The sequence below is a fragment of the Dendropsophus ebraccatus genome, chromosome 15 (assembly GCF_027789765.1).
Source record: "Dendropsophus ebraccatus isolate aDenEbr1 chromosome 15, aDenEbr1.pat, whole genome shotgun sequence".
Taxonomy (NCBI): Eukaryota; Metazoa; Chordata; class Amphibia; order Anura; family Hylidae; genus Dendropsophus; species Dendropsophus ebraccatus.
This window is the reverse complement of record NC_091468.1, coordinates 19,583,283-19,603,008: the sequence shown is the minus strand read 5'-3', so window position 1 is coordinate 19,603,008 and position 19,726 is coordinate 19,583,283. Positions and strand designations below refer to the sequence as shown.

At 40.4% G+C, this 19,726-nt stretch overlaps 1 long non-coding RNA gene and 1 pseudogene across 1 annotated transcript in view; both read right to left on the bottom strand.

Annotated features, from left to right (window-relative positions):
- Positions 1-10,779: 10,779 nt before the first annotated feature.
- Positions 10,780-19,726, bottom strand: part of LOC138774346 (uncharacterized) — a 52,170-nt gene continuing 43,223 nt past the window's right edge. Inside the window, exons 2-3 of the long non-coding RNA XR_011360293.1 lie at positions 18,362-18,450; positions 10,780-10,931 (exon numbers count right to left, since the gene is read on the bottom strand). This is a non-coding gene — a long non-coding RNA (uncharacterized lncRNA). The remainder of the gene's footprint in view (positions 10,932-18,361; positions 18,451-19,726) is intronic.
- Positions 16,308-16,508, bottom strand: LOC138774603 (U2 spliceosomal RNA; annotated as a pseudogene).

The following is a 19,726-nucleotide window of genomic DNA, read 5'->3' as shown; positions in this document are numbered from 1 at the left end:
TGATCCACCCGGATTTCTCAGTGTGCACATTCCATAATACTTAAAAAATAAGTAGTAGACAACTAGTTTCACTCCTTCACCCTGTCATCAGGTGTTTTGGGCTAATGGCAATTTGGCCTTTTATTGGCCGCCTGGCCTTTTATAACCTAGTTCTACGATGTCAAAGAGGGTGGTGTAAAATATTGTAACTAATAACAAAAACGGTTACGCAGAAACGATACAGTAATGATCATGATTACCATCCCGCGGAGCCAATCATAGGGAGTTGATTTAAGTCTTCTCCCAAAGTGCTCCAAATTCACCAATACAGGAACTTCAAACCAAGCCAGATACCGTTGGAAAAAGTAATCAATAGGATAAAGTAACACAACCCGTAAAAAAATAATTTTTCACCTGTAAACAGGCATCAATCTGCATCATCGGTCACATGATCCGGGCATCATAGGTCAGGTGAATGGACCCAAAACAATGCAAATGTGCATGCTCGGAGACCAGATGTATCCAAGCTTAAGGTTACCAAGTGGGCATACGTGCAGAATTGGAAACTCCGTATCAATTCCTGCCACAGGAGAGGTGTAATTTACACATGTGCTACCCATCTTAAACATATGTATAGTATATGTACATATTCTATCTTATCCTATACCTTTGAGAGCAAACATTCACCTATATGGGCACTAGACATAGGGGGTGATTTCTCAAACTGGTGTAAAGTAGAATTGTCTTAGTTGCCCCTAACAACCAATCAGATTCCACCTTTCATTTTCCAAGGAGTCTGTGAGGAATGAGAAGTGGAATCTGATCGGTTGCTAGGGGCAACTGAGCCATTTTTACTTTACACCAGTTTGATAAATCTCCCCCATAGTGTCTTGTTACAGTCTGAAATATGACTGACTGATCAGGGCTAATTTCAAATCACTAGTACGTGTGTATATATTAGGGTCATTTTTTACCACCCAGTTTGTGTGCTCGGCGCCAGTCTTTTCCCGAGCATTAGCCCGCCTTGGAGCACTGGGAGCAGGCCCAACAGCCTCCAGTTTGGCAATATCCTGTCCCCTCTGTGACATGGATCCATTGATTCTAATAGACCTGCCCTCAGTGCTCTGAAACCAAGCACGGGAACTGTGCGGCAATTCAAAAAAGGACTGCACCACTGGCATCCCCACGATGGCACTGATTAATTAAGGTAAAAAAAAAAGAGTAGCTTTGTACCTGATAGTATATTCGCTTTAAGCATTAAATATTATTAGTTAAATTTTACTGTTGGAATAAGGGGAATCTCAGGTTTTGTGGGCTCTTTGTTTCTTTATGCCTATAAACAGTTTTTGAGATGGGGAGCGCCACTTGCCTTGTCTGTCTAGGGCACCAAAGGGTGGAAGACCTGTCTACAAAAGTAGGAGTTAAGCACTCGATGAACTGATGTAATAAAACTGACTGCACCTAGGGGTTCTTCTTTCACTTCTTGTATTGTCATAGGGCTAGGAAATAGTAGGTGCTCCCCATCAAGGTGTTTCTGATCCTAAACAATGGAACAAATTAAAATTTGTTGATGCATTTTTTCCAAGTAGGCAATATTCTATATGCAAATGGGCTCTCTCACCACCTCTCCAGAAGGAAAGTTCACCCAAATGTTTAAGGGTTGTTGCCCCTCGTCATCACAGGCACAAACCAGAACTTCTCCTGCAGTCACCATTTATGGAATCAAAAGGTCTTCTCGAAAGGACGAAGTAAAATATGGATATGGAGTAGTAAGGACTGCTTGAAAGCCATCCCTGTAAATGAGATTGCTATTAGTCTCCTGAAAAGATCTTGGAAAAATGCTTGCTCACTCAAACCTTAGGCTTCACAAGATAGCCTCCAACAGCTGAGACCTAATGGAAGCCTTCTCTTCGAAAAATCGCTGTTTATTTAAAATACTTGGCCTTGCAACTGACCCTGTGGCAATGTATTGTAGCTTTGAAATTAAAGTGTCACTGTCGTGAAATTTTTTTTTGCAGAAATCAATAGTCCAGGCGATTTTAAGAAACTTTGTAATTGGGTTTATTATCCGAAAAATGCATTTTTATCATGAAAAAGCAGTTTGAAGCTCTCCCCCCTGTCTTCATTGTTCTCCTATGGAGAGAGCTAAAGAAAAGACCAAAACAGGACAACAAAGAGTTAATCTACAAATCCCTCACCCGTTATCTGTTCTGACCATCACCAGTGACCTGTCTGAGCTCAGATTACAGCTGTCACCCAGCTCCGTGCCTGTAATCCTCTGTTATCTGCTTTCTGCTGCCGGCTAACTCCCTCCTTCCCCCTCCCCCCTCCCCTCTCCCTAGAGCAGACAGGGTACGTCTCCTGCAACAAGTCACAATTTTCAGATTTTTCAGAGTGGATGAAAAAGAGGAAGGAGGGGGGGACCTGGGAAAAGGCTTTTTACATGCAGATAATGGCAGATTTGGCTAATAAACCCAATTACAAAGTTTCTTAAAATCGCCTGGACTATTGATTTCTGCAAAAAAAAAAAAATACGACAGTGACTCTTTAAGGTTTTAAAACAGATTCCTTCACCTTAAAAGGTGCTCATTCACATTAGACAAAAGTTAAAGGAGAAGTCCAGCAACATTTTTTATTAAAGTATTTTATTGCCCCCCAAAAGTTATACAAATCCCCAATATGTACACTTATTAAGGGAAATGCACATAAAGTACTTTTTTCCATGCACTTACTACTGCATCAAGGCTTCACTTCCTGGATAAAATGGTGATGTCATTTCCTGGATAAAATGGTGATGTCACTTCCTGGATAAAATGGTGATGTCATGACCCGACTTCCAGGGCTGTGGCTGCTGGAGAGGATGATGGCAGGGGGACACTGAGGGACACAGGGCACTGGAGGGACACTGAGAATCCTTCTGCCATCATCCTCTCCAGCAGCCACAGCCCGCACAGCTCTGGGAGTCGGGTCGTGATATCACCATTTTATCTAGGAAGTGACATCACCATTTTATCCAGGAAGTGACGCCTTGACGCAGTAGTAAGTGCAGGGAAAAAAGCACTTTATGTGCATTTCCCGTAATAAGTGTATATTGGTGATTTGTATAACATTTGGGAGGCAATACAATACTTAAATAACAATTTTGCCGGACTTCTCCTTTAATGATTTCAACCATAATGATGGAGTGAAATTTAACGACAAGATCCTTATCTTTAATTAACAAAAGGTTACTGTAACCTCCAGATGTTTTTAGAATGTTCCTAGAAATCTTTAGGTATTCTGAAAAATTGTATTAGCCAGTGTGGACTATATGGGTATGACTGCATCAGGGTAATTATTATTTATCAGACAATTGTTTGACCATTGTTTAACCATCAACCTACTTCTATTTAAAGTAGCAGTTCACAAAAATGTTTTGTTTGACCACCTGCTGCACCCTGGCGTGTATACTCACCAGTACTTATTGATATGCTGAGGCGTGGCTTCGTTCCAGTCCTGTGCCACCATCTAAATCCAGCACATGTTCACGTAACTGCTCCTGTGACCCGTCTTCTGTCTCCTTATCAATCGACAGGAAAGAGAAGAGGGGTCCCAGGAGTCACGACGTAAACTCACGCGGGATTCGAACAGTGCCTCATGGACCGGAACGAAGCAGCGCTGCGGGAAACCAATCATCACTGGTGAGTATACGCCATGATGGCCGTCCAATAAAAACAGCTGAAATTTTGACGGTTTGTGAACATAGCTTAATACAGGAGTACTATACAGTACACTCACATTAGGTCTTTCGTGTCCTTAAAGCATCAGTAAAAGTATTAGAGCAGTAAAATCAAGGGCGCCATTAAAAAACAACTTTTCTTACAAAAAAAATAAGCCCTCACCAATATCAAAATAAAAAAAAATGTCCTTAGAAGGCAAGGAGAGGAAAACACAGTCAAAAAGGATAATTGCTTTCGTAGAAGGGGGTTAAGACATGTAAAGGTTGGTATTGCAGTAAAAAATTCCAAGTGTCTACAACCAAGTAACCAAGCTACTGAACCTTATCAAACCTGCACCCTGTGATTGGGAATTGCAGCTTCAGTTGTAAAGATATTTTTAAAAATCTATGGGTAAAGCTAGGAGCCAACCAGCAGGGATCCGGGGGCGGGAAGGTATACTTTCCCCACTCCCTTACCACCACCAAAAGATCACAGTCTGACCCCCAGGCCAGGCTGTTACTTTCAGAATAACCAGCTACCCTCTGGTTACTCGAGTAACGAGCACTTGAGTATTTTGGTGCTCAATCATCTCTAGTGGGAAGTCCCAGTGGAAGTCTTTGAACCCTTGTGACCACCATGACAAGACATTTACACTTCCTGTTTCCATCCTCACACAATGGAAGTACCCTCTCAGCCAATCACTTCCTGCAGTCATGAACCGCCTCTGCCAGCGATTGGTTGAGTATGCACTTCCTGGGTGTTCTGCATTCAGAACAGGAAGCTCTGAACAGAAAAACCTTCGGAGGAGAGTATATACATTTTGGGGGAGATTTATCAAACATGGTGTAAAGTAGAACTGGCCCAGTTGCCCCTAGCAACCAATCAGATTCCACCTTTCATTCCTCACAGACTCTTTGGAAAATGAAAGGTGGAATCTGATTGGTTGCTAGGGGCAACTGAGCCAGTTTCACTTTACAACATGTTGGATAAATCTCCCCCTTTATGTTTAACTGTCACCCTAAATATTTGTAAACATTTTTATGCAGATTGCCCCTTTAAAAGTTTTTTGTCTTTGTTTTTTCTTTCTATTATTCAGTTATTTATCATTCTTTAGTTTGCCATGTAATGCTCTGTTTTCCTGCTTGAAGTGATTTTCCACCAGTACCATATGATAAATGGTCCCCTAGATAGCTACACGTCTAATATGTCATCATATTTGGATTTTTTTTAATAACTTCAGTTTATATAGAGCTTTACGCAAAACATTATACTCTTTGGCATCTGTTCCATAGCAGCAATCAAATTAGAATTAAACCACTATTTAACCTTAAATCTCCTAGACTGTATATGTTTATTAATTGGAGCACTCAGTGTATCCTATTTGCTCTTCATCTGAAATTAATTAAGCGTGTAGAGTTACATGGTGGGTGTACCGCAGGCAGCCGTCCAGGCTCAACTTAATCAAAAGGGCATATGTTGAATGTGAACAATTTAGCGAAGGTTAATCCATTGAAGATGATCCCTCCCTGGTCCTAATTAGGTGATAGATTGTGGAATGGGAAAATAGGAAGGAAAAGAAATTCTGCCCCATTGGCCTAACAGCATTTTCTAATTTAATTTAAGGGGTTGTTTTTACAGAAGCAAAATTCTTAACTCAATGCAGAGACCACACGGCACGGACCTGTGCTGTCGAGGTAACGTACAGTGTGCTTATAGGGAGACAACCGGAGGAAAAACTTTATGGAGAGGTTTGGAAGCAGTTCCATTACTATAGGCTTAGATGGGCAGTCCATGCAGATTTAACAATAACAAAAACATGTATAATATTCACTTTTATACTTTTTTGTTGTTGTTTTTATTTTTTACTTTAACCATTTATTTAGAAGATTAGTTTGATTTTTTCCTGTATAAAAGTTTCTGTAGGGCTGAACAGCCATATACACAAGCCTGTAGACAAGAGTAACATTGTTTCTGGAAAGAAGACCCCTTTTTCCATACAGCCCCTCTAATAATTCAGATTTAACATAATTTATATACAAACTTCAGAGGGAACACTGTCTGTGTACCACTAGGTACATTGATTTTTTTTGTTACATGAACAGACCCAAACACACTGCAGGTCTATTCCTGGGCACCGGCCCGGTATGAAGCACTGGGGGCAGGCCTGCCGGCCCCCAGTGTGGTGAAACCCCCTTCCCTCTGTGATGCTGCTCCATTAGAATCAATGGAGCCGCATCACAGAGAGGAGGGGATATAGTCACACTGTTAACTGACGGCCCGCCCCCAGTGCTTCATACCGGTTTTGTGCCCGGAAATAGACTGATGTCGTGCATAGGACCAGGGCGGGGGTTCAAAAAAGGACTGCGGCACCGGCATCCCTGCACTAGCGTCGGTCTGTTCATGTAAAAAGAAAAGCGATGTACACAAATATACAATACTTAGTTTGGGCCTTAATCACCAAGCTCATTTTTCAAAATCTGACTTGTCTCTTGGTATGTTATAGTTCTATGATGCTAGATTGTACTTTAGGTCCGTAGAAGCGCTGTGGGCGTGAAACAGACTGTCACCACTCCTTTCACTGAACGCCTGCTCACCATATGTCCGCACCATGTCCTTGCTTTTTATAAAGTGAAATAAACCGCAGAAGTCGACTCTGGTGAGTGTAACTGGCTTTTATTCTTTCCATTTTTTGATTTACGTTGCTACATACAGTTAGCACCACCTGTTTGTGTCCAAATCCGAACCGATACATATTGCTGGCTATACCCACATGTTATACCTATAGTGCCGCTAGCCCTCTCTATACATGTGCATATGTTATATCAAGCTTGCTGAAAGTGGCCCCTTCCACTGACTTATCTAAGGTGTACAGGTACACAGGTCTGATAAAAATCCTTGCCCCGTGCACTGAGCCAAATTTACTTAGGTTCTAAGTATCTATGCCTAGCAGGTGTAAATCATGATAAATCAGGCACAGGAGGAGGCCACACCTTCTCCCGCCCTGCCGCGCCCCCTGCCCCTCCTTTAGGCAAATGTTTTACAATGTGCACAATTTGTGACTATTTTCATGTATTCACCAGTTGCGAAATTTGGGCCTAAACTGTTTTCTCCTAAACAGTACCTCCTAAAAACTTTTGATATGTCCCTAGTATGCTGTAAATTATATCCATTTTTCTCCATATGCAGTGACTGCTGGATATATATTACATATAAGACAGATAAATCACTGTTGGACACTGCACTGCAATGCACATAGTCCAACAATTGAATGTTCAAGTCCACAAATATAAACACGATTGGTGTCACCACGTATGGAAATGTCTGAATTAAAATATTAATGTCTGAATTTAAATAGTATGTTACTTAGTTATTAAAAAGTCCCTTCTACTTTTTTGTTTTTATTTTGCATTACGTTTAATGGTGAAATAAAGGATGCCATTTGTAAGTACAATTGGTCCGCAAAAAACAAGCCCTAGTATGAAAAAAATAAAAGAGTTATGGTTTTTAGAAGCCAAGGAGGAAAAAAATAAAGTGAGGGCCCTATAACATGGCCAGATATTCAAGATAAGTGAGTGTATATATATATATATATATATATATATATATAAATGTATATATATATATATATACCATTGGCAATGTCCATGCAGCCCTTGCACGCTTACCCCTCAGATCGTCTGAGCAGCCTTTTGTTTCAAAGATCATTGTAGATGCTTCAGTGGCAGAAGGGGGCAGAAGCAATAAGAACATCGGGGAACGTGGAGAGGTATGTTTAAAGGTTTTGTTGTTGTTGGGTTTTTTTTTATGGCAGGACCAAAAGACACAATCAGCCAATAATTGTTGTCATCATCTGATCATTGTCTTTAATATATGGAGCCATAATCTTCCAAATCGGCCTTATTCGGACGATTATCGTTCTGTGTAGTCGGGCCCTAAAACTGGATTGGGCAGGAAGAGGTTAAAAAACAAAATGATATTGAATGGTAGACATCCACTACAGTTGTAAACAAAGAAAGATTGACCTCAGCCCTCCTGTAATAGACTGCGAGCTACGTCATCATTTCACATTTATAGACATTCACTACAGCTTTTATTTTTTATTATTTTTTTTATTATATAGTTTTATATTTAATTATAGAGTTAAGATACATGAATTGTCTGCAAATAGTTGTTTCAGGGAAGAAACCTGACTGAATTCTGTATCTTTAAACCAGACGCGGTGTTTGGCAATGTAACCCCCCCCTCCCCCCCCCCTACAGTATATAAAGATCTCACATATTTTAAAGCTGAGCAAATCCTTTATTATCCTTGCCTAAAAATGTAATTGTCTCTTAAAAATACCATTAGATCGATCAATCTTAGTCTCCTTTGCAAAGCTGCAGGAGGGCTCGGTGTTAAATATTTTCCTCCCGATTCCAGGACATCTGAAACATGTGAAATAATTTGCCCTATTTTCTATTCAGTGATCTATCTACACACAAGTGGACAAATCTGTTTCTGATTTATTACCATTTGATCCTTTGGTTTCCTGCCATTGATCAAGGCTAATACTCAGCTCAGTTGATGAGTTTTATATGAAACCTGATATTTCAGGAAGAAGAAAAAGCCTTTTTTTTCTTTTTCTTTTTAGGGATTTTATATGCCAGACCTTTCAAAAGCACATAGTATAAAACTATAAGAAGACATACATGCTATGAAAATTCAATACTAGGATGTGTGCAGGCAGGATGTGTCCCTATAAAGGATTTTATATTGCATTTGGATTTTATTCTGCATTTGGATTTTTTGATGTAGAAATTTTTTTTCAAAAAATAAAAAATTAGAGAAGTCCCGCCATTTTTAAAATCTGGAAGCCGGTAGGGGCAGGAGAGCATTTGATCAGGAGCGGCAGGACCACCCTCGGGACCCCCACTGGGCTTCAGGATCTCTGTGGTGTACATGTCAAGACCTGGATGACTAACTGGTCCCTCCAGTCACTGATTGGCAGACCGGCCAGTCCATCAGCAGGGACAGGCATGTCGTTATCACATGACGTTTTTACAACTCAGGGGAAAATGCCTTCCAACAAGGGTCCAGAGGCCAGTCCCGCCGCTCATTACAGGCACGGAGAGAGGACAGTTACTACTCCTGATCAAATTCCCCCCTGCCAGCTACCAAATTTTAAAAATGGCTGGACTTCCCCTTTAAATGGCTGAAATATCAGATTGAGTCTTACTAAATAGGTGTTCACTAGAGATGAGCGAACTTTGAGCATGGTTGGATTTGTCCAAACTTAATGTCGTTGAGCGGCATTTAATTACCGGTGGCTGAAGAAGTTGGATGTAACCAAAGGGAGTCCTGGAAAACATAGGAACAACCTATGGCCTATGGCTGTAACCATGTTTTTCTGGCAGCCTTTGGGCTGCGTCCAGCCACGGGTAATCAAATGTCGCACGCCTGAGTTTGGACAAACCCAACCATGGGCAAAGTTCACTAGTTTTCACTTAAAGCAAGGATAACAGCGATGGGGAACCTTCGGCCCCCCAGCTGATGCAAAACTACAATTTCCATCATGAGATGCCCCTTGATAAAGTGGTCATCTGCCAAACACGCGTCGGGGTGTACCAGGGGAACAGCAGTATGGGTAAGACATGATAACTTATGTTACTTTTTATGATGCATGACTTTTTAGGCTGATGGCAATTCCATGTGTTATGTTTACAGGTCCAATTTGTGTCTAGTGACTTACTATTATATGCACTTATACATTTATAATACAGACCTATTGAGACCTTATTTTTTGTACTTTTTTTTGCCTGTGCTCCTTTAATGTTATAACACACTCATGTATGCAATATACTTTTCTAAGTAGTCTTATGTCCCATGTCTGTTTTGTCGCCTGGACCATTGTACTGTTATCATCTTTCCCTCATTTTTTATATGATATTTCTTCTCTACATGATTTTATTAATAAAGGAATTTTTTTGAGTAAAGGAAATTATGCTCAATGGTGTTTTTGGTAGACCATCATGGGAATTGTAATTTTGCAACAGCTGGAGGGCCCTAGGTTCTCCATCCCCGTACTATATGGATGCATGGTAAAATAACCAACATGTATCAAAATACTAAATCCGATACATCAAAAATGTAAACTAAAACAAATAGTCTTTATTAAACATTTTCTACCGTTTTGTTTCTACAGCTCCAATGCAGGCAAATCTGTCTCTATAGAAACAGACTACAAACTAACTCTGTGTAACCTAATCCTGCTGTCATACTCATTTTATCTATCTCCTACCTCTTCCTTTAAGTACTTTCCAGACTTGGAAAAACGTGACCAATTTCTTCCAGAAACTCTTCTATGCTCAGTTTGGGTGTGGGGTTTTGCAGTTCAGTTCCCTAGAAGTGAATGGAGTTGATTTGTAATATCACTCACAACCTGAGGACAGGGGTAATACTGTTCTTGCAAGAAAGTAGCTGTGTATTTTTTTTTCTAATCCTGGATAATCCCTTTAGTTAAATTCATGATTGTAGCAAAAAGTTGGGATACATAAGAGGGATTATAAATGCCCCTGACTACACCTGGTTTGTTTATTTGTAGTCTGTTACTATGGAGACATATACTTCTGTATAGACACAAAAATACATGGTTCTTGATTAAGACTATTTACAAAGCTTCTATTGTAGCAATAAAATAGTCTTAAAGGTGGACACATATCCTTTAGGCTGTGTTCACATACAGTTAAAAAAAAAAAAAAAAAAAAAAAGAGAAACTTCAGTCATGAAATTAAACAATGTGTGAACAGGTTAAAGAAATGGATGGAACTCCCAGAACGTGTAATTGCTTATTTTGTGTACATTTTTACAGATTTTATCCAATAAATCTGCCATTTTATGTTTTATACTCCACTTGTTGTTAAGGAATTTTTGACAGCACCAGGATACCTACCTATGAAACCATGAAACCACGGCCCCTGACACTGAGAGAGTCCTGTTTACTGCATCCTTCAGCCGGCAGCCATCATCCTACGCTACGAGCTACCCCAAAGCCGGGTGATACGCATAAAGCCATAAAGTGAGACTCCACCTATACTTTTATTTCATACATTTGCACATAACCGGATTAAACAAGGCGCCATCCTCCCGGCTCCTTTTTTTTCTCTCGTCTTATTTCTTGATGGGGACAGAAAGTGTTCGGAGTGTTGGAGCCTCCAACAATCAATCGTAATCTCTGAGAACACCTGGCAGTAAGTGCTTGATTCCTTTGCAGCACAACTAGAGGAGAAATCAAGCATTACATCATGGTCATTCATGGGTTATGGGTGAATAATAATTGCCAACTGATAATTCTCCTGTCTCAATCCATCATAGGTATACTCATTGTTTCATTATTTTTGCTTGTCGCATATGGGAACGGAGGATAAGCCACATTGAAATCCAACATGCCCAACGCTTGTTTCCCCCAACATCTGCCATTAGTGGACAATTGGGAGGTCTGCCCATGCACATTAGATCATAGGCTAATGCCAAAAAAAATGGCAACCCCAGCCAAGTTTTGTCTAATGTGTGTGGACACCGTGATGGCATGATGGAGAACAGGTCTTCTGTAGAGATGATCGAAGAGGGGAAAATCTTAGGTTCTATCGAACTCGAACCTTGCCGAACCTTCCGCATTTGATTCCCGATGCCTTCCCGCTCACTGGGGAAGGAGAAGACAGTCCGCGTACCTCCTAGAATTCCAGGATACAACCTATTACCTAGGCTGCATCCTGGAATTCCAGGCGGTACCCAGGCTGTCTCTTCCTTCCCCACAGACCAGGAAGGCATCGGAAATCAAATGCGGAAGGTTCGAGTTCAATAGCACCTAAGATTTCTGCTGTTTGATCATCTCTAGTCTTCTGGAGCAAAAGCTTGACCGTAGATAAGGATCCTGAATAGAGTATCGCATCTATTAACCAAGAGTTAAATGTATGGAAATGTATTTTAAGAGCTAAATAACTCCAAACATATTACGTATTATAAATAAAACTAAGCAATTCCAGGTCCCAATAAGATAAGAAGGTTTTATAGCAGCAGTGAAGAGCTATGTTTAGTTTTGGTAGTCCCCCTGGGAAGGGTTGTTGGCCAATGCATGAGATGAGATAAAGAATATATATATATATATATATATATATATATATATATATATATATATATATATATAAATAATTATGAAAGCTTAAAAAAATAAACATAAAATTTCCATAAACATTCCTCTTACTAGTTTAATAAAAAAAAATATAATAACAATAAAAATCGATAAAACTTAAATTTCCTCATGCTCAAGCTAAAATATATTCCATAACATCATTTTCTTTTTAGGAAATAGTGAGTGTCTGTCTCCTATTCCTTCGTCTACTTAAGCCACGGTCAGCAGGGTCAGCTCATGGGTAACATCTGTATTTAATCCATTTGTACACAATGGGAGTCATAGAAGTGTAAAATCAGTGTGTAAAAGACCAAATCTGAGAATTACTTTACATTTTTATATTTATTTTGTTTTTTTTCTTAATTTTTTTATTTATTTTACTGACTCCTAAATGAACCATTTCCTCTGTAATTTACTGTGAGGGTTTGATGGTTGTCATAGTAGATAATGACTATACAAAGCCTAGTAACAACTTCACATTACTATATAAAAATGACAATGGTGAATGTAATAGACTTAGCATGCAAATACACAGATGTGTTCCAGATACCGGCCGCAGAAGTGTTCTTGATGGATGTTCTGACTTCATGTGTCAACTCTCATAATCTACCTGGAGACATGTTCATAATCTAATACTTTTTTAACACATTTATCTACTTGTCTGTATGATGGCGAGCACGAGATAAAATGAAAATGAAAAACGTTTACACAACTTCATATGTATTTTTGTATTTTATAGGATTAAAGGGATTGTTTACAAAAAAATTGTGCCAGAAAGGGCCAGAGATTTGTAATTTACTTCTATTAAAAAATCTTAAGTCTTACAGTACTTATCAGCTGCTGTATGTCCTGCAGAAAGTAGTGTATTCTTTCCAGTCTGACACAGTACTCTCTGCTGACACCTCTGTCCAAGTCAGGAACTGTCCAGAGTAACAGAAAATCCCCATAGAAAACTTATCCAGCTCTCCAGACTGGAAAGAATACACCACTTCCTGTGGGACATACAGCAGCTGATAAGTACTGGAAGACTTGAGATTTTTAAATAGAAGTAAACTACAATAATAGCTTCCACTCCACAAAAACAGAGGTGTATAGACGCAGCTCAAACGTCAAAAGACAGTAGAACTGTTAAAAATTTCATTGCACCTGAGGAAGAGCAACAGCCGTTATAACAAAAAAAACAGTTATTATTTGCCGTTAAATTACAGCCATTCAATAAAACTGTCCATCATTTTGACGGTGCATGAACATAGCCTTAAAGGGGAACTCCAGGTAGAGGTTAAAAAAATTAACATTCTGTAGAAGCATATAGCATTACTTACCTATCCCAGTTTTGAAACGACGAAAAATCTATTTGTTTTGGGGGACTTTGTTCTGTATTTGTGCGGCTGGTTGAACAGTTGTACACAGTATTACAGGTTCCAGAGTGCAATGCTTTCCCTCAGCTGTTTATCACAGTCCCCCACCCTGCACATTCCCTGCCCTAAGCTGTTGCAAAACATCTAGGCTGTGTTCAGACATTGCATTCATTGTTTTACTGAATTATTTGCAGTACTTTATCATTTCATTGCTGTCCCACCCACACAGCACACTGTATTCTCTACTTGTAACACCACACAGCACACTGTATTCTCTACCTGTAACACCACACAGCACGCTGTATTCTCTACCTGTAACACCACACAGCACACTGTATTCTCTACCTGTAACACCACACAGCGCACTGTATTTTCTACCTGTAACACAACACAGCACACTGTATTCTCTACCTGTAATACCACACAGCACTGTATGCTCTACCTGTAGCGCCAATATTGGAATAAAGTAAATAACTTTTTAATTTAATTTTACATTTTGTTTCTTTCCACACACATATTATGATCAAGCATCTTTTATTTTTAAACTTGAGCCCCACAATAAAGACTTTATCTGATATTTTCTTACATGGGATATACTGTTTATGCCTTGTTTTTAATCCAGGTGGGATTGGCAGTGCTGGCTCTGATCTTCTGTACCGTTTAGCATCATTTACTTGTGTTACTGCATCATTTTTGTGAATATGCTGCAGTGCTGCAATGAAGCTCCAACATGTGTGAACATAGTCCTAATTTCACTGCAGACTTTTGCACAATCAGTGAAATTGCTGCACCTGCTTCTGGCCGGTCAGAGATATTGAATCACTCCAGTGATTAGGAAATCCAGCCCCGCCTCCTGTGACAACACGCCCTGCCACCTGTCTGCATCATCAGCCTGTGCTCAGTAAACACAAACAATGTGAGACAGAGGCATGTAATCTCTGTCTACTAAGGGGGAATAGCAGAAGGAGCAGGAGACAATGTGAATTGGCACAGAGGCCATTTTTTTTTCACTTCCTGCATGTCAATCAGCTACCAGTGTGGCAGAATCGCACAGATATGGTAAAACATTGTATAGACACATCTATATAACTTTTAATGTACTTTAAGTAGAAAACTAGTTTTCCTTATCTGGAGTTCCCCTTTAAAGATAAAAGTAATGACAATGTAACTAGGGCAAAGAGTTGAAAAGTTACATAATTGATCCCTGCTCATCTCTATGTGAAATTAGGTCACATATTATTTTTTAGTAATTTTTGCAGCTGTTGAATTAGGCCAAAAAATTACATAAGCAGTAACTGAATAGAAGCACCTATTGTAATCTCTTCAATCAAATATCAGATTTCATTTTTTCCAGGCCCCAGTGTCTGAACGATAGAAATTAACTTGCCCTTTTATAAACACACACTATTTAACAGGGAGGAAATTGTAGCCTGATTTTATTTAACTTCGTGATCTCTTATGGCAAAATTGTGAGAGTAGGAAAAATTCTATTACCTAAAATTGCATGGAAAAAGTCATGTATTAGTCATATTTTCACTCAATTGTGAATGTTTTGGATTCTTAGAACTAGTTTGGAATCAATCCAGAAATGTCATTATTTGATTAGATTTTTTTTTTTAATTTATGTTTTATTATATTTTGCCTCCAGGATAAAGGCTAGGGGAAAATCTCCAAAAATAAGTTATGAAGAAATCAATTTAAATTTTACTCAATTACGTTTGAAATCGTTTTGAAATTTGAATGTGTACAAATATTGCTCTTACCAAAATGAAATCTATGGCGTATTTTAATTAGAAAGAAATGTTTTCAATATGGAATATCTCATACTATTATATGGTTTGAATTAAATACGGCACTGGGTAAATTCATGAATGTCTCAGCTTCGAAACGTCTTGTAATTATGGGTAAATGAGTTAAGTTAAATGATCTTTGCACCCCACATATAAAGAGGATTACTGCATAAGGCGTACGTGAACATCCGGCCGTTCTGTGACCCTGGCCGGGTCACGGAATGACCGGTCCCAGCCCGGATCATCATGGCCAGTACAAGTACCGGCCGGATGATCTATCCGCCCGGGAAGCTCTGATGCCGGCGCATCATCATGTGCCCGCATCAGAGCTTCCCATAGCACACAGTGAAGCAAGAGGCCGGAGCGGCTCGCTTCACTGTGTGAACTGACAGGTCCTTCTGCGGCCGGAACTCAGTGAGTTCCGGCCACAAATAGTGGACCTTTCATTTTTTTTGCGGCGCCTCATGGGATCCGGCCGGATTGTATACGATGTGTGCGCGCTCCGCCCGGATCCCATTGAAACTGAGGCTGTGTCCACACCGCAAATCTACGGTCGTGGTTCTGCGGCGAGAACTACGGCCGTAGATTTACGTAGTGTGAACATAGCCTAAAAAATATTGTAACTATAAGATGACCTGTTCTGGAATGTAAAGTTAAAAATTCTATATTCCCTTTTCTTTAGTTAGATGTTCCTTGCCAAATTGGGAAAAAAGATATTTTAATTTGCTTTCTTCCAGAGGGAAAAGAACTTAAAGATGTATTACACGGCACAATCTAGAGGAGGAAGCGAGTGCCAACCTGTCAGATCAGCGATTGAGTCCTCCTCATTCCACGCTCACTGCTTGCGCTATTACACACACAGACAGCAAGTGGGGAGGTGCAAGAGGCCATTGGGAGCTGTGGAATGGGCTGCCCGGGCAATACTTAGATCCTTTGGGCTGCCTATTGAAGAGAGCGGCACTCTGCTACCTCCACTCCAATTGCACGGCACGATCTAGAGGAGGAAGCGAGTGCCAACCTGTCAGGTGCGTGTTCACTACCTTCTTGTTCCATGTTCACTGTTTGTGGTATTACATGCACAGAGAGCTAGTGGGGAGGAGCGGGAGGGGCCGCAGGGAGGGCTGCCCGGACAATCTTTGGATCGTCCGGGCTGCCCATTAAAGAGAATGCCACTCTGCTGCCGCTCCTATTACACAGATTGACATGCAGCAGACAGTCGCTGTCACCATTGTGATTTCTGAACCTGTTGAAAGACCACAATTAGCCAACATTGTGCATGACAGCTGATTGTGGTCATTTTTTTTTTTTTTTTTTTTTTGGGCACACTGAACCTGGAAGCACTGCAACACCAGGCCAATGCCTGGAGAGGACGGAGAAAGCTCTAACCCCTCACAAACACACCTCTCTGCTCCAAAAATCTACCCAATACCTGGTTCTCAGATAGGGGATACACCAGAAATCAAACCAATAAGAACAGATACTACATTTGATCTTAGCCAAAAGGCCGAGAAGCGATGATTGTGGTCTTTTTTAACAGGCCCAAACACACCAAACGGTTATTGTCTGGAACAGTCAGTAATCAGCCAATTACAGCTCATAATCGTTGTGTGTAATAAGGCCCTTACTCTCTGACACAGCCTATTGGAGGAGGAGTCCCTGCGTCTCAATGACTAATTCAAGAGCTTTGGAACATGACTCAGGATTAAAGTGTCGCTTTCATTATAAAAACAATAATAATAATAATAATAATTTATGTGTTGTGGAAGCATGTAAAAAGTCTTGATCAGTCAGGGTCTGAGTGTGCAGAATTCCATCAATCTCCAGATATGGGATCTCCCTAAGGCTGCCTTCAACATCTTCAGCCACTAGTAATCAAATGCAGAGCGTTCAGGTTCGGATGAACCCAAGTGTGTTTGAGGTTCGCTCATCTCTATAGGAGAGGAGTTGTTCATAACTGCATTGCTATTTGCTATTACAAAGAAGCTACAAAGGTTTACAAAGAAGCTACAATGTTGCAGATAAAGCCAGTCAGGGACTTGTTTACATCAGCCGTCTCAGAAGGGAGGGGGGAGGAGAAGGGGGAGACAGAGAGAGAGACTCACACACAGTTTTTTGTGTCTTCAGCAGAAAGCAGCAGCTGAGAACTGGGGGGAGGAGACTGAATAGATAATAAGTCTGGAATGAATTGTTAGTCTCATCATGGGCAGAAACGTATCAAAAGTTATTTGTATCCATAGAAGAATTGTGGCACTCACCCATATAGCAGATAAAAAGCCTTTATTGCATAGCGGCTCGGTGAAGACGCTGACAAGTAACTGGGCTACAGCCGTTTCACTCTCATGCGTAGCGCGTGAAACGGCTGTAGCCCAGTCACTTGTCAGCGTCTTCACCGAGCCGCTATGCAATAAAGGCTTTTTATCTGTTATACGGGTGAGTGCCACAATTCTTCTATGGATACAATTGGACATGTTTCGCTTATTGTTGAGCAACACCCTCAGCAGCACCGAGAAGGTAGTGGTGGCGGGAGTTATTATTCCTCCTTGATTGGACGCGTATCGAAAGTTATATACGAGTTGACTACCCCTTTAAGTGATTTATCTGTACGTGTAAATGATTCATTTTCACAACTAATAGTTTTAGAATTTTAGATGCTAAAATTAGATAAAAACTTCACCAAAAATTCTTTAAACATATATTTAACCCAAAAACGTGATTTATAAGTGTAGCCCTCTCCTAATAGAGAAACAGTACACTACCGAGTTCTAGGAAAAGATTTTTGAGAATGTTATCTAATTGAAATACAAATATTGACTATAACATGCATACATGTGCCAATTACAAAGCAAAGCTCCTCCCAGAAGTCAATAATATTTTTAAATTATTTTATTTGCATTTTTTCCCCCAACCCTTTAAAGAAGGAAGGTTTACGGCACCATTAATGTTAATATTACCACAATTGCTCTTTGCTAGGTAAGCAAAATAGAGGAATCTCTTGGGTGGTACACACTAATGTATGCCATAAATGTACCCCCTCTGTTTTCTTTGGCAATCGATTGCAACCCATAGAGCTAGATCCCCCGCACTATAAAATTTCTGCTCTGCCACATGTGGCATTATAAACACCTGTGACAGCTGCGCGAAGCGATATATCTCCGACATAGGAGCTGAACGTTTCAAGCACAACGTATACGGTGGGATTCTGATGACCATGTCTGACCCATAGTCTAGCTAGCTATATACATAAGGGCATAATGCAAGTTTTGTCTAATTATTCCACCCACGTAACTTTCTATAACTCGGAGCAGCTTGGTCTTGAGTGAATTTCACTTGACAAGAGTTTTTCTTAGAATGAAACAAACCATTTCACACCTGCCAAAAAGAGGGGGGAAAATCCATCCGTTTCCTGAAATCTTTCAGCTTTGCCCAGTGAGATTTCATTTTCCTTCATGGAGGATATCCTGTAATAAAAATCTGACATAAATAATCTATATTTCTTAGAAACCATACATGTTAACTGTTTCCTTGCTGCACAGACCCCTCTCGCGTGCATTTAGTAACCATGTTCATATATTAGGGAACGTCGTAAGAATGGAGCATAACAAAATGTTAAAGTACAATGTAAAAGTTTACTACATTTTAAGATAATCTTTAGGCTTTGTTCCCACTACGGGAAGATGGCGTCAATTTAGTAGTGAGATCATAGCTTTAAAATATTCTTGATAGTTTTGTTGTTTTTTTGCACGGCAGTCATTTTGAGTTGAAAATACAGCCGTAATTTTCAAAATACATCCATATTTTAACCTCAAAGTGCGACTGTCCAAGAATACAGCCAAAAACAATCATTGCATCCACAGAGTTTAAGGAGAAGATGGGTAAAGCTTTCTGCTTACTGGCACTAAAACTTTTTTCTCCCTCCCTTCCAAAACGCAGGGAGGGGGTGGGGCTAAGGCCTGTTAACGGCCTCTCTGCCTGTCAAGGGAGAGAGCAGTGAATAGTCACGGGCAACTCCCCGCCCAGATGACTAGTTGCTGCTCCTCTCTCTGCCACACACAGCAGAAAGTACTTTTTCTCCTTACTAAAGCTACTGCTGCAGCCACAGCTGGTACGTGATATGCGCTGCACAGTAGCTCTATACTATGATTCTGGGAACCATATAAGCCCAATTGTGCTGATTGGTTCCTTTTAAGGGGTGAATTGACAAAGCCTTATTTTTTTCCAGTTAAAGGGACTCTGTACCCACAATCTGCCCCCGCAAACCATTTATACCATCGGATAGCTGCTTTTAATACAAGATCTGTCCGCCCGTTCCGCAGGTGATGAAGTTATTGTTCTAAAAAACTACTTTTAAACTGGCAGCCCAGAGCTCAACGGCCATGGCCTAGATTGTGTATGCATTAGGCTGGCACACCCTCTCTGTCCCTCCTCCCCACCCTCCTCATCATTAGGAATGCTACAGGTAGATTTTCTCCTATTCATCACCTGTGTCAGCACGGCACATGGGCTGGATCGTTAAGGCACCTGTATAGTGTTCAGATAAGAGAAAATGTTCTAGGGGCATTCCTAATGATGAAGAGGGAGGGGAGGATGGACGGAGGGGTTGTGCAAAGTTAGGGCACAGATACTCCAAGCCACGTCCGTTTGACACCAGTTTAAAAGTTGTTTTTTATGACAATAACTGCATCACCTGCCGAACGGACCTTAGGACAAATCTTGGATTAAAAGCAGCTATCCGAG